This window comes from Cervus canadensis, chromosome 6 (assembly GCF_019320065.1).
Source record: "Cervus canadensis isolate Bull #8, Minnesota chromosome 6, ASM1932006v1, whole genome shotgun sequence".
In the NCBI taxonomy this organism is placed as follows: Eukaryota; Metazoa; Chordata; class Mammalia; order Artiodactyla; family Cervidae; genus Cervus; species Cervus canadensis.
This window is the reverse complement of record NC_057391.1, coordinates 39,117,632-39,131,202: the sequence shown is the minus strand read 5'-3', so window position 1 is coordinate 39,131,202 and position 13,571 is coordinate 39,117,632.

Here is a 13,571-nt window from a genome sequence, read left to right as displayed (position 1 = left end):
AAGTTTCAGTGCAGATGCTTCCAGGGATGTGCTCTGTTGGGAGAATAAGCAATCATGCATTTACAGATCCTTTCATGGTACCTAGAGAAGTGTGAAAACATACACAATACAGCATTCTGCAGGAATGTGAAAGAGGCACCTCCAGTTACTTAAGTATGAAGCATTGTCCACATGAAGGCCTTTAAACCTCTTTCTACCTGTGTCATCTTCTCCTGCAACCTTTGCTGTTTTACCCCTTAGGCCTCAGCCTTCCATGATGCTGATCAAAATTTGGCCTACCATCTTCCCCCTCCTGCCTGCTACGCTGTATCTCAACCCTTAATTGCCATCATCATGTCTGCATTCATCCTTATATATCTGTTTACTTATTTTTTGTTCATCTTGTCCAATAGAATCTAAGCTTACTTCAAGTTTATAATTTACTTAATATTTGTTGACTGTTGAATGTGAACTTGAACAAATTTACTTATTTTTTATGCTTTCCTTTACTCATCAGTGAAATGCAAGAACTTTAAAAGCATTGGAAGCATTTGTATTAAATGAATAAATCCTGAATTATTTTTGTATTGCTTGTATATATATATTTTCCACTATTCATACCAGTTAATACTTTAAATTATCTATAATAAATGTGTTCTAAAAGGATTTGAAACACTTGGCTGCCAGGTACTCAGTTAAAAACAAGGGATTCTATTACTGTGGAATTCTCCAGGCCAGAATACTGTAGTGGGTAGCCTTTCCCTTCTCCAGGGGATCTTCCCAACTCCAGGATCAAATCTGCATTGCAGGTGGATTCTTTACCAGCTGAGCCACAAGGGAAGCCCTATTACTGTGGAAAAGTGGATCAAACCTGCATTTCCAGCATTGCAAGTGGATTCTTTACCTGCTTAGCCACTATGGAAGTGCAAGTTTTGGGTCCATTGGAAATTCTTTATGATCTGTTCAGTTCAGGTCAGTCGCTCAGTCATGTCCGACTCTTTGTGACCCCATGAATCGCAGCACGCCAGGCCTCCCTGTCCATCACCAACTCCCAGAGTCCACCCAAACTCATGTCCATCGAGTTGGTGATGCCATCCAGCCATCTCATCCTTTGTCGTCCCCTTCTCCTCCTGCCCCCAATCCCTCCCAGCATCAGGGTCTTTTCCAATGAGTCAACTCTTCGCATGAGGTGGCCAAAGTATTGGAGTTTCAGCTTTAGCATCAGTCTTTCCAATGAACACCCAGGACTGATCTCCTTTAAGATGGGCTGCAGTCCAAGGGACTCTCAAGAGTCTTCTCCAACACCACAGTTCAAAAGCATCAATTCTTTGGCCCTCAGCTTTCTTCACAGTTCAAATCTCACATCCATACATGACCACTGGAAAAAACATAGCCTTGACTAGACAGACCTTTGTTGGCAAAGTAATGTCTCTGCTTTTTAATATGCTATCTAGGTTGGTCATAACTTTCCTTTCAAGGAGTAAGTGTCTTTTAACTTCATGGCTGCAATCACCATCTGCAGTGATTCTGGAGCCCAAAAAAATCAAGTCTGACACTGTCTTCCCATCTATTTCCTATGAAGTGATGGGACCAGATGCCATGATCTTAGTTTTCTGAATGTTGAGCTTTAAGCCAGCTTTTTCACTCTCCTCTTTCACTTTCATCAAGAGGCTTTTTAGTTCCTCTTCACTTTCTGCCATAAGGGTGGTGTCATCTGCATATCTGAGGTTATTGATATTTCTCCTGGCAGTCTTGATTCCAGCTTATGCTTGTTCCAGCCCAGCGTTTCTCATGATGTACTCTGCATATAAGTTAAATGAGCAGGGTGACAATAGACAGCCTTGACGTACTCCTTTTCCTATTTGGAACAAGTCTGTTGTTCCATGTCCAGTTCTAACTGTTGCTTCCTGACCTGCATATAGGTTTCTCAAGAGGCAGGTCACCCTGCTACATAAAAAGTAAATTTTGGAAGAACACTTGACTTTCCATACGTACCTTATGGTGCTGCTTTTCTACATTTCCTGGTTTGTGATTTTATTTTACAGACTGTTTTACATTTATTATTTGAAAATACACATTGTAGATGTGTTATCCATCAAAATATAGTTGAAACATGTTTAGTCTTGGCATTTGACGTTGTATAAAAATTATTTGTATGCATATTTGCAAGGTTAGTAATGCTAATCAGGGTAGGCTTGCATTCCCTTCATACCAATTGTTTGTTTTCATCATAAAAATCATATTTACTACTTCTATTTTTCTGTTACAAGCTACAGAGTTGCTGTGTTACCTCAAACTCACTCTTCTCATGTTATTAAAAATAAGACCGAAAATAACTTAGTTTAATTGTATTGCTCTGTAATTTGTCTTTATTGAAACAAGTTAACTATGGCTTCTAACAGTGCATTTCACTATCATTGGGAAAATTTAAGGAGTCTGAAGTAATTATAGTGTGCCTTTGTAAGGAGTAATGGATAGTGTCTTGGTTACTGAGAGCAGCTTCTCCTTTTCTTAATGATAATGTAAGGTAGAGAGTAATTCCCAATGCATGGTACGTGACTCCCTAATGGGTGTGACTTAGGAAACCTCCAAAATAGGAAGTTTGTAAAGGAATATTTACCAGAATCTAATTCCTGAAATGTCTGTATGTGTGTTCGCTCAGTTGCTTCAGTCTTGTCTGACCTTTACCACGCTATGGATTGTAGCTACCCAGGCTCCTTCCTCCATCTATGGGATTCTCCAGGCAAGAATACTGAAGTGGGTTGCCATGTCCTCCTCCAGGGGATCTTCCTGACCCAAGGATTGAACCCACGTCTCCTGCATTGCAGGCAAATTCTTTACCCACTGAGCTACCTGGAAAGCCCAAAAGTCTGTATGGGGAACCTTATATTTAACATACAAACAATGAAACATAAAGCATAACAAAATAAATTTTTTTGAGTGGTTGAGGATGCTTATGGGAGATAGTACCTTTTTTTTTAATTAGTGATTCTTACTGGAAAGCTAAAGATTTTTTTTTTAAAACTTAAGATTTTATATGATGTGAAGGTGCAATGGCATAAGGGGTTAAAAAGGGTCTAAAGTAGTCTTTGAGTGTATTACTATTGATTCAAAAGTTACTCATCCCTGTTAGAGTTTTTCTGTACTATCCAAAATCCACATACTTTTTGTTCAATTTTTCATCTTCTGTCTTCTAGAGTGATATTCTTTGCGGCTGCCTGTTCATGTGTTCTTAGCTTTTGGAACCAACAGTGGTAAAAGTGCAAGTTATTTACCCTCTGTGGAAGAGAGTTCATCTCTGTAAAGAGCTTTTCTCCTAGGATAGTGTTTCCAAAACATATCCATCATGTCATCTCTATGATATTCCTCTCATCTGTGCTATTATTTACTTATTTTTCTTTAAATACAATCCCTTTCTAAAAACTTTAAATATATTTTAAAAAGAAACATTTTTACTATTAGTAAAAGCTAATTTCATTTGTCACAAATATAACTGTAATAATAAATAAAATACCTTTACTCCACATTGTCATTAACTAAAGAACAAAGAAAAACAATAATATCAAGTTACAAATGTAATTAATTTTACAAAAATGTATATCTAAAAGTAAATTCCTTGAGGAGAAGAATGGAATTTTTTAGCAGTCAGTAATAAAGTATGTTTAATGTCACCTAGTTTAAAACAAAGTTGAAGTTCCATTTCAGTAGCATTATTTTTTGATTCTGCTGTCACTTAGCACAGAGAGTGTCACTCATAGGTGTTTTGTGTTCAGAAAGAGTCAAGGATAATTATTCAGGCTTATACATACACAAGGTCAGTGATGGGTATGGAAACGTGGTATATGGGGATCTGTGTTAGAGATCTAGGCCATCATCCTTAGTAATGCTCCCAAGAAATTAAGAAAGTCAGTTCCTAAAGATGTGAAGCATTCAAGCTTGTGCCAGGGCACAGTGCCTTGTTCAATTGGAATAAGATAGGTTACTGCAGTTGCAACAATTATTGTCTCATTCAGGCCAGTGATCCCCAACCTTTCCGGCACCAGTGACCAGTTTCATGGAAGACAATTTTTCCACAGTTGGGTGGGGATTGGGGTGGTTTTGGGATGATTCAAGCACATTGCATTTGCTATGCCTCTGACAGGAGGCAGAGCTCAGGTAGTAATGCCAGCAATGGGGAATGGCTATACATACAGATGAAGTTTTGCTTACTTGCCCATCGTTCATCTCCTGCTGTGTGTGTTTTTAACAGGCCATGGACTATTACCAGGCTGTGGCCTGGGGGCTGGGGACCTATGTTCTAAGCCACAAGACCCTTGGGTGTGTTGTACTAGTTATATATTTTTTTCCTAAGATACTTTAAAATAAATACAGAATTATAAAAATTGTGGTTCCTACCTCATCATATTGCCCATGAAGGAAGATGTCTGCATACATTTGGCTCAGGTAACAATATGTAGTAAGAGCATTCATTTAAGGAACTATAATATTAAGAAATTTTCATCTGCATCAAGGTTCTTACTGCATTTTTGTGTATGAGAAGTTTCAGAGAATGGTATATGTTTTAGGATATTTCAGAAAAAATTCTGAATCTTATCCTTAATGTATTTCTTCTATATCTCATTTATCCTAATGCAGAGGTAGATACCATGTTGGTATTTGATAAGGCAGTGGAAATGATTCCTGAAAGTGTCTGAAAGGCCCTGTCATTGAATATTACTTTTTAAACCAGTCATTGCCAACCCAGAATTAAAGATATAGCATATGTCTTAGCATGGTATCAGTCTTTTGAGAGCATAAAGAAGACTTCAAAACTCTCTACTTTGCAGCTTGTAATAGCTTTTAGTATAAAAACAGGGGCTCTGAAACTCTGCTGTAAAGGTTAGAAATGAGAAGACCTCCTTGAACGATCTTAAGATCTTGTAAGAAATCACTTGGCTGTGTCATTTCTATCAATAAATGACCTTCCAGGGAGCATGGTTAAAATACAGCATCAAAATCTAAAAGCTAGAAGACACTGGCTTAATAAAGATCATGTTTGGAAGTACTTTTGTCAGGAAAGAGTCTCAATTTTTTTTCACCAGTCAAATGTATATTGAACCCAGTCTCCAACAACTTCTTTGAGCTCTACAATTCTTATGATATTAAAGACTTGGAGATCTAAGCTATTTCTACTGCCAGTTCCACCAATGGATAAGGGGACAGAAATTATTAGAAATGCCTATCTTAAAGTTACCAATTAGGGATTTAAAAATGCTTTCTTAAGTGAATTCAACAATCACTTATTACTAGTGGGGATATTACTAGGGATATTACTAGCAATGGGGATATTACTAGTGTCACTTGACTTTTGTCCTAGAGATATTCACTGTCGAGGAGGGAGGCAGGTATTTACATAATGCAAGCCAAACTGTGATAACTGATCTACAGTGATTTAAAATGGGAAAATGTGGGAAAGAGGAGGCAGTGATTAATTTTTGGTGGTGGATGGCTTTGAGACCTAACACTTTGGCAGAACTTTTGAAAATAAGGAGTTTGCCTTTTGGAAAATGAGTGTGAGCCACTTTAGGTAGAAGGAGCTGCTCAAACAAAAATATAGTGGCTAATTAGGGTTGAATGAGTTACCCTGTGGGGTTGGAGGTGGGTGTTGTTAGGAATGAGAGGAAAAGTGTTGGAGTCACTTGGGAAGGCCTTCGAATTCCACACTGGGAGTTTGGATTTTATATTGTGGAAGACAATGAACCATCAGGAACTTGATAGTGGAATGATAGTGGAGTGATATCATTCAATTGACTTTTAAAGATAAGGGTGAGCAATTTGGAGGGGGGTGGGATTGGAGGCAGAAAAAGTAGTTAGGAGCTTATGCAGTCACCTGAGATGTGATACAGAGTTAGTTTGGGGGAAATGAGGTGAGGCAGATTGAATATGGATTGATAGGACTTAGCTATTGAGGGATATATAAATAAATAATTTGTTGTTCAGTTCAGTTCAGTCACTCAGTCATGTCTGACTTGTTGCGACCCCATGGACTGCAGCATGCCAGGCATCCCTGTCCATCACTAACTCCCAGAGTTTACTCAAACTCAAGTCCGTTGAGTCGGTGATGCCATCCAACCATCTCATCCCCTGTCATCCCCTTCTCCACCTGCCTTCAAGCTTTCCCAGCATCAGGGTCTTTTCCAGTGAGTCAGTTCTTCACATCAGGTGGCCAAAGGATTGGAGTTTCAGCTTCAGCATCAGTACTTCCAATGAATAGTCAGTACTGATTTCCTTTAGGATGGACTGGTTTGATCTCCTTGTAGTCCAAGGGACTCGCAAGAGTCTTTTCCAACACCACAGTTGAAAAGCATCAATTCTTTGGTGCTCAACTTTCTTTATAGTCCAACTCTCACATCCATGCATGACTACTGAAAAAAACATAGCTTTGAATAGACAGACCTTTGTTGGCAAAGTTGTCTCTGCTTTTTAATATGCTGTTTAGCTTGGTCATAGCTTTTCTTCCAAGGAGCAACCATCTTTTAATCATGGCTGCAGTCACCATCTGCAGTGATTTTGGAGCCCCCAAAAATAGTCTGTCACTGTTTCCACTGTTCCCCATCTATTTGTCATGAAGTGATGGATCGGATGCCATGATCTTAGTTTTTTCAATGATGAATTTTAAACCAACTTTTTCACTCTCCTCTTTCACTTTCATCAAGAGGCTCTTTAGTTCTTCTTCACTTTCTGCCATAAGGGTGGTATCATCTGTGTATCTGAGGTAAATGATATTTCTCCCAGCAATCTTGATTCCAGCTTGTGCTTCATCCAGCCAAGCATTTTGCATGATGTACTCTGCATATAAGTTAAATAAGCAGGGTGACAATATACAGCCATGATGTACTCCTTCCCTGATTTGGAATCAGTCTGTTGTTCCATGTCCGGTTCTAACTGTTGCTTCTTGACCTGCATACAGATTTCTCAGGAGGCAGGTAAGGTGGTCTAGCATTCCTATCTCTTGAAGAATTTTCCACAGTTTGTTGTGACCCACACAGTCAAAGGCTTTGGCATAATCAATAAAGCAGAAATAGATGTTTTTCTGGAACTCTCTTGCTTTTTCAATGATCCAATGGATGTTGGAAATTTGATCTCTGGTCCTCTGCCTTTTCCAAATCTACTTTGAACATCTGGCAGTTTGAGGTTCACGTATTGCTGAAGCCTGGCTTGGAGAATTTTGAGCATTACTTTGCTAGCGTGTGAGATGAGTGCAATTGTGTGGTAGTTTGAACATTCTTTGGCATTGCCTTTCTTTAGGATTGGAATGAAAACTGACCTTTTCCAGGCCTGTGGCCACTGCTGAGTTTTCCATATTTGCTGGCACATTGAGTGCAGCACTTTCACAGCATCATCTTTTAGGATTTGAAATAGCTCAACTGGAATTCCATCACCTCCACTAGCTTTGTTTGTAGTGATGCTTCCTAAGGCCCACTTTATTTCACATTCCAGAATGTCTGGCTCTAGGTGAATGATCACACCGTCGTGGTTATCTGGGTTGTGGAGATCTTTCTTGTATCATTCTTCTGTGTCTTCTTGCCACCTCTTCTTAATATCTTCTGCTTCTGTTCAGTTCAGTTCAGTCGCTCAGTCGTGTCCGACTCTTTGCGACCCCATGAATCACAGCACGCCAGGCCTCTCTGTCCATCACCAACTTCCGGAGTTTACTCAAACTCATGCCCATTGAGTTGGTAATGCCATCCAGCCATCTCATCCTCTGTCGTCCCCTTCTCCTCCTGCCCCTAATCCCTCCTAGCATCAGGGTCTTTACCAATGAGTCAACTCTTCGCATGAGGTGGCCAAAGTATTGGAGTTTCAGCTTCAGCATCAGTCCTTCCAATGAACACCCAGGACTGCTCTCCCATAGGATGGACTGGTTGGATCTCCTTGCAGTCCAAGGGACTCTCAAGAGTCTTCTCCAACACCACAGTTCAAAAGCATCAATTTTTCGGCGCTCAGCTTCCCTCACAGTCCAACTCTCACATCCATACATGACCACTGGAAAAAACATAGCCTTGACTAGACAGACCTTTGTTGGCAAAGTAATGTCTCTGCTTTTTAATATGCTATCTAGGTTGGTCATAACTTTCCTTTCAAGGAGTAAGCGTCTTTTAACTTCATGGCTGCAATCACCATCTGCAGTGATTCTGGAGCCCAAAAAAATCAAGTCTGACACTGTCTCCCCATCTATTTCCTATGAAGTGATGGGACCAGATGCCATGATCTTAGTTTTCTGAATGTTGAGCTTTAAGCCAACTTTTTCACTCTCCTCTTTCACTTTCATCAAGACGCTTTTTAGTTCCTCTTCACTTTCTGCCATAAGGGTGGTGTCATCTGCATATCTGAGGTTATTGATATTTCTCCTGGCAGTCTTGATTCCAGCTTATGCTTGTTCCAGCCCAGCGTTTCTCATGATGTACTCTGCATATAAATTAAATAAGCAGGGTGACAATACACAGCCTTGATGTACTCCTTTTCCTATTTGGAACCAGTCTGTTGGTCCATGTCCAGTTCTAACTGTTGCTTCCTGACCTGCATACAGGTTTCTCAAGAGGCAGGTCAGGTGGTCTGGTATGCCCATCTCTTTCAGAATTTTCCACAGTTTATTGTGATCCACACAGTCGAAGGCTTTCATTTAGTCAATAAAGCAGAAATAGATGTTTTTCTGGAACTCTCTTGCTCTTTCGATGATCTGTTAGGTCCATACAATTTTTGTCCTTTATTGTGCCCATGTTTGTATGAAATGTTCCCTTGGTATCTTGAATATTTTTGAAGCGTTCTCTAGTCTTTCCCATTCTATTGTTTTCCTCTACTTCTTTACATTGATCACTGTGGAAGGCTTTCTTATCTCTCCTTGCTATTCTTTGGAACAATGCATTCAGATTGGTATATCTTTCCTTTCCTCCTTTGCCTTTCACTTCTCTTCTTTTCTCAGTTATTTGTAAGGCCTCCTCAGACAGCCATTTTGCCTTTTTGCATCTCTTTTTCTTGGGTCTTGATTTCTGCCTCCTGTACAGTGTCATGAACATTGTTCTTGGATGTCCATAGTTCTTCAGACACTCTGTCTATCAGATATAATCCCTTGAATCTGTTTGTCACTTCCACTGTATAATTGTAAGGGATTTGATTTAGGTCATATCCAAATGGTCTAGTGGTTTCCCATACTTTCTTTAATATAAGTCTGGATTTGGCAATAAGGAGCTCATTATCTGAGCCATAGTCAGCTCCCAGTCTTGTTTTTGCTGACTGTATAGAGCTTTTCCATCTTTGGCATATAATCAATCTGATTTCGGCATTGACCATCTGGTGATGTCCATGTGTAGAATCTTCTTTTGTGTTGTTGGAAGAGGGTGTTTGCTATGATCAGTGTGTTCTCTTGGCAAAACTCTGTTAACCTTTACCCTGCTTCTTTCTGTACTCCAAGGCCAAATTTGCCCATTACTCCAGATATCTCTTGACTTCCTACTTTTGCATTCCAGTCCCCTATAATGAAAAGGACATCTTTTTTGGGTGTTAGTTCTAGAAGGTCTTTTAGGTCTTCATAGAACCGTTCAACTTCAGCTTCTTCAGCATTCCTGGTCGGGGCATAGACTTGGGTCACTGTGATATTGAATGGTTTGGCTTGAGAACGAACAGGGATCATTCTGCCATAACCTCTAGTTTGTTCTCTATCCATAAATCCATTTGTTTCGTTACATTCATTCATTCACTTTAGTTTTTAGATTCCACATGAGTGATAACATACGGTATTTGTCTGACTTGTTTTTCCCTTCCTGCTCTTAACATTCTGTCTTTATCTTTAACCTTTGCCATTTTAATTACAATGTATTTTGGTGTGGACCTCTTTGGGTTGATCCTGTTTGGCACTCTCTTTGCTTCCTGTACTTGGATGGCTGTTTCTTTTTCCAGGTTAGAGAAGTTTTCAGCTGTTATGTCTTCAAATATGTTCTCAAACCCCTTTCTCTCTCTCTTTTTTTCCTCGAACTCTTCTTAATGGGAATGCTAGTATGCTTGATGTTGTCCCAGAGATCTCTTAAACTGTCTTAATTTTTTATATTCTTTTTTCTTTTGTGTTCTGCTTCAGTGATTTCCATTACTGTCTTCCAGCTTGCTGATTTATTCCTCTGTATCTTTTTTTTTTTAGTCAATGAAAATTTTATACAGTTACTAATTTTAAATTAATTTGTGTTTAATATGTCATGAATTAGTCAATGAAAATTTTATACAGTTACTAATTTTAAGTTAATTTGTGTTTACTTTTATTTTTCTAATTCCTGTTTCTATTGTTAGATTCTTTTTTTTTTTTTTTTCTATTCCTCTGTACCTTAAGCTAATGTTTTTCATTTCAGTTATTGTGTACTTCATACCTGTTTGGTTCTTCTTTTCTAACATTTTGTTAAAAACTTCTAGCTTCTCACACTGTTTATCCATTCTTCTTCTGATTTCTTTGATTCTCTATGATCACTACCCTGAGTTCTTTACCAGGGTAAAGAACTACCAGGTAAAGGTAGATTGCCTATCTCTATTTCACTTAATTTTTCTCTTGGGGTATTATTTTATTCTGTCATTTGGAACGTGCTCTTCTGTCACCTAATTTTCTCTAATTTGCAATTTTTATTTCTGTGTATCTGATTAGTTAGGTTAGTTACTTTTTCTAGCTTTGGAGTCGTGGCCTTTTGTAGGCGATGTTCTGTGTATCCTAGCAGTGCATCTCCCCCTGCCACCCCCTCCCCTGCTCTAGTCACTGGAGCTGTATTCTCAAGGGGTGCATGGGTCCTTCTGTTGTGGTGGGTTGACTGTGGGTGGTCTGGTCAGCCTTGCTGGTCCCTGTCCAGTGAATTACCAAGGCCTGTGTTGTGCAGATGCTGCCAGTTACTGGTTGACAGGGCTGGGTCAGGAGGAAGTTGGCTTAAGAAATCTCAGGGACCTGGGGTTAGTACTACTCACTGGTAGGCAGAGCCACCACATTCTGGGGTGGGTGGTTGTAGGGCTGGGGTTCCCAGATCCAGTGTTGGCCTACTGGTCGATGGGGCTGTTTCCTGGTATGGCTACTTTGGGCTACAGGGTGTCCCAAAGCTGGTTCTGGTCTGTTGGTGAGTCAGCCTGATTCCCAGGGCAGCTGGGTGAGGAGTCCAAGGTATCTCAGAGCTGGTATTGGCATGCTGGTGGGTGGGACCACAGCCCAGGGGCTCCTGGGACTGATGTTGGCCTGAAGGTGGGTGAGAATGGGGTCCAGGGGAGTCTTAGGGCTACTGCTGACTCACTGGTGGGCAGAGCTGGGTCCTGGGGTCTCTGGATACAGGGCCTTGGGAGTCATAAGGCTGTTGCCATCCCTCTGGTAGGTGGGGTTGATCTCAGGGATACTGGCTAAGGGGCCCAAGGTGTTCCAGAGCTGGAGTTGGCCTGCTGGTGGGCAAGGCTGGGGCCTGGGGTGTCCTAGGACTGGTGCTGGTCTCCTGGTGTGGGGGCTGGTTTCTGACAAGGCAGACTCCACGGCTGTGGTGGTCTTGGGGCTGGTGTCCACCTGCTGATGGGCAGGGTAGGGATCCAGGATATTCTGGGATTGATATGCACCAGTGTGTGAAGCAGCCAGGGCTAGTGCTGGTCCACTCATGGGCATAGCCAGGTCCTGGGGTCTCTGGGTGCAGGACACAAGGTCCCAGAGCTGGTGTAGGACTGCTTTCAAGTGGGACTGGTTCCTGACACAGCTAGCTGCGGGGTCTAGACGTCCCAAATCTTGTATTGGTCCACTGGTGAGTGGGGCTGGATTCTGGAGTTGCTGACTGAGAGGATCAAGGTGTTTAGAGCTGGTACTGGACTACTGAGGTGTGGACTATGCCCTTCCATATCAGGCTGTGGGACTGTGATTGTCCGGAGGCTCATGTCTGCCAGCTGGTGAGACGGGCTGGTGCTCAGTGGGTCCAGGGGCTAATGCCTGCCCACTAGTGTGTGAGGCTGGTCGCAAGGCTAGGGTCAGCTTACGGTGGGTGAGCAGGGCCCAGGGAGCCCTGGGAATGGTGTCTGCCCATTGGTGGCAGAGCTGGGTCCCAGGGTTTCTGGCTGCAGGGCTCTGGGTGTCTCAGCTCTAGTGCCTGCACACTGGTGTGTGGAGCTGCATTCCGGGTCCTCTGGTGGCTTAAGGCTGGGTGGAGGGTGTGTGGGGGGCTGGGGGGAGGGCATCTTAACATATCCTGCCTGCTGGTGCGTGTAGTTGTCTCCTCCCGGTTCCCACAGCTAGTTGCTTGGCCTGAGGGATTCTAGTACAGTTGCCTACAGGCTGGCTGACAAAGCCAGGGCCAGATCTCAAGGCTCATAAGCTGGAGGGAGTACTCCAAAACGGCACATCTAGCACCAGTGTCCACGTGGTAGAACAAACTCCCCAGAATGGCTGTTGCCAGTGTCTCTGTCCCAGGTTGGGCTCCAGTTTGCTCCTGCCTCTCTGGGAAGCTCTTCAGGATCAGCAGGTGGGTCTGACCCAGGCTCTTGTTGAATTCCTGCTTCTGCCCTAGGTCCCAGAGCATGTGAGATTTTGTGAAAAGTGAAAGTGAAGTTGCTCAGTTGTGTCTGCCTCTTTGTAACCACATGGACTGTAGCCTAGCAGGCTCCTCCGTCCATGGAATTTTCCAGGCAAGAGTACTGGAGTGGGTTGCCATTTCCTTTTCCAGGGGATCTTCCTGACCCAGGGATCAAACCTGGGTCTCCCGCATTGCAGGCAGACGCTTTACCTTCTGAGCCACCAGAGGCCCTTCAATAATGGAGTCTGTCTTTCCCACAGCTGTCTGACTCACCTGAAAGTGAGCCCTACTGGCCTTCAAAACCAAAATTTCTGGGGGCTTGTCTTCCCAATGCAGGACTCTCAGGCTGTAGAGCCCAATGTGGGCTAGCCCCCTTGCTCCTGGGGTGAATCTCTGTAATTGTAATTATTTTCCCTTTTCTTGGTCACCCACCTGGATGTATGGGTATTAACAATACTTAAACTCTATCCCACCTATTGGTCTCATTGTGGTTCCTTCTTTATGTCTTTAGTTGTAGATGATCTTTTCTGGTAGATTCTGGTCTCTCTTATCAATAATTGCTCTGCTGCTGCTGCTGCTGCTAAGTCGTTTTAGTCGTGTCCTACTCTGCGACCCCATAGACGGCAGCCCACCAGGCTCTGCTGTCCCTGGGATTCTCCAGGAAAGAACACTGGAGTGGGTTGCCATTTTCTTCTCCAATGCATGACAGTGAAAAGTGAAAGTGAAGTCGCTCAGTTGTGTCTGACTCTTTGCGACCCCATGGACTGCAGCCTACCAGGCTCCTCCATCCATGGGATTTTTCAGGCAAGAGTACTGTAGTGGGGTGCCATTGTCGTCTCCAAATTGCTCTGCAAATAGGTATAATTTTGGAGTGCCCATGGGAGGAGGTGAACTCAGGGTACTCCTACTTCACCATCTTGACCAAGCTTCTCCAGATGGGAGGATTTTTAAGAGAAAACACAGGTCATCTGTGTTGACTAATCACCACCCACCCCCCGCCCCTCACCCCCTGCCCAAATTAAGCTTGCTTGTATCTTTGTTACAGAAGGT